Source organism: Lactuca serriola, chromosome 8 (genome assembly GCF_051521515.1).
Source record: "Lactuca serriola cultivar US96UC23 chromosome 8, Lser_US96UC23_V15, whole genome shotgun sequence".
NCBI lineage: Eukaryota > Viridiplantae > Streptophyta > Magnoliopsida > Asterales > Asteraceae > Lactuca > Lactuca serriola.
In genome coordinates, this window is record NC_136415.1 from 95,469,060 (window position 1) to 95,471,421 (window position 2,362).

Sequence of the window (2,362 nt, forward strand, 5' to 3'; positions counted from 1 at the left end):
TGATAATTCTTAGAATTTGTGAATTAGTATAAACTTGATTGTATTAAGTTGTAAATTTTACATATTAAATTATAAATGGACTGTATAAATTTATATTTTATATAAATTGTGTTAGAATATGAATGAATGAAAATATTAGACAAAAAAATTATGATTTTGCGATTTTCTTTCCAAAAAGAAAAAAATCGGGATTTTAACATATGTAGTAATATTCACAATACATATTTATTTAAGAAATGGAGGTTCTTAGGGTTCTTAATCTTTTGTGGTTCTCATTTGAACCACTCCCTATATATATATATATATATATATATATATATATATATATATATATATATATATATTGTGTTATTGTATGCATAAATGTGGGCCAATCAAATTTACTTATTTTAAGAAAGTGATTAACATATATTATTGAATTAAATATAATTGAAAAAATCATTTTAATTAATTACAAGGGTAATTTAGTCAATTAATATAGATTTAATGAAGGAAAATTGTATTTTTAAGGGATCATAGATTCTATTAATTTTAAAAATCCGATTTTACGAATTATAATTCTTTTAATACGGACATTCTGACAGAATATGTTTATGAGCATATTCAAAAATAAAAATATTGTTGAACCATAAATAATAAAAATATTCTTGAACCTATTTTTTGATGTTGACTTTAAAAACTTCTTGAAGAATAACAACTTCTTGTAGAATAACAAAATCTTGAACAATCAATTGAAGAATAAAAACAAAAAATACATTATTTCTTAAAGAATACGGATAACAATTGTTAAGAATTACATTTATTGTTAAAGAATAAAACTAAAAAAAATCAAAACGGGGAATAAAACATCAAAATCTAACAACGACTAATACATTCTAAAAGAATAATATGGCTCGTTCTTCAAGCATCAACTTCTGTGATTCCAACAAAATTGGAATTCGTCATTCGATTCAAACAGAATTGGAATTCGTCATTCCATTCCAACAGAATTAGAATTCGTCATTCCATTCCAATAGAATTGGAATCTCACCAATATCATCCATTGAATCATCTACATAAATGAATAAGATTATTCCAAGATTCACAATGTACAGAAAGCCAGACAGGATCTGAAATAACAAGAAAGATATTAAGCCAGCAACAAATTTATGTAATTGTGAAATACCAAATGCAAGTAAAAAATCACCTGGGCAGGATATAGCTGGCCTCCAGTAACATATTGTATGTCACCTTCCTTCTTTAACAACAAAATCGATAATTAATGTTTAAAATATATATGAGAAAATGAAATAAAAACCATTGAAATATGAATTTAAAACCTTAAAACGGTTTCTTGAGCTTTTGTTCTGTTCTTTGACATTTTATGGTCAACCCATTGAAGTCTGAATTGAGTCCACCGAAGTAGTCCTGTTTTCAGAAATGACATAACGAATTACATTCAGGACCTGTATACTAAAAATAGTAGATAAAATGTTTGGTAGATTGTTTTAATAATTCCTGTTTTTTTTTTTTTAAGATTTGTGAGAAAATATGAATAACTACATCATACGAGATGAACTGGTAATGAGGTTTGGATTATCGATAGATGTGATGCTGAAAACATGAATAGTACCCTTATCACTTGAGACTGCAAGCCACTCAGCCGTAGGAGAAAATGCAAGGCTATGTATTTCAACTCTATCTGCACCCTTCCTTGCCTAATTGTTATTACTTATTAGTAGTATCCCAACCCACCATTAAATGAGCTTGGTTAAAATCATCAAATTTGTAATAATTACAAAGACATGTGTAAAATTATCCAGAATCATAAATGAAGTTAACCAAATTAACGCCTACCTCGTGCAACAATGACCCGTCGTGGGTATTGAAGATACGAACAAGAGTTCCCTTGTTGCTGGTTGTGGCAAGCATATTTCCATTCTGTGACAGAGCGAAGCACGCAATTCTTGAATCATGAGCTAAGATAAATTTGTTCGCTTCGAAGCATAATGCTCAACCCTGACTTGTCCCTTCCGCAATCCAAGACAAACAAGCACAAAATTACCAAAAGCTTGTGAAGCAGCACAAAGGCCCTTGGGATTCGCAAATGTCTCGATCTGTTGCAATAACTTCAAATTCGTGAAATTGTATACGAATATCTTCAGCTCCAAAATCACAATTATCCGATCTCGCCTTAACCGAACTCCACGAACCTCCGATCGAAAAGATAGCTCACCAAGCATCGGCCCTGATGATCATCCCAGATCATAACCTTATTTAGAGGGTACTGAGGCTGAGAACCGCCTCCGACTAACGCAAGTATATTGCATAGAAATAGCATCTCCACAATCCCAATACCGCCTCCATTTTCAAAATCCTGATG

At 30.4% G+C, this 2,362-nt stretch overlaps 1 pseudogene; it reads right to left on the reverse strand.

Moving 5' to 3' along the window:
- Positions 1–900: 900 nt before the first annotated feature.
- On the reverse strand, positions 901–2,362 carry LOC145067185 (autophagy-related protein 18a-like; annotated as a pseudogene).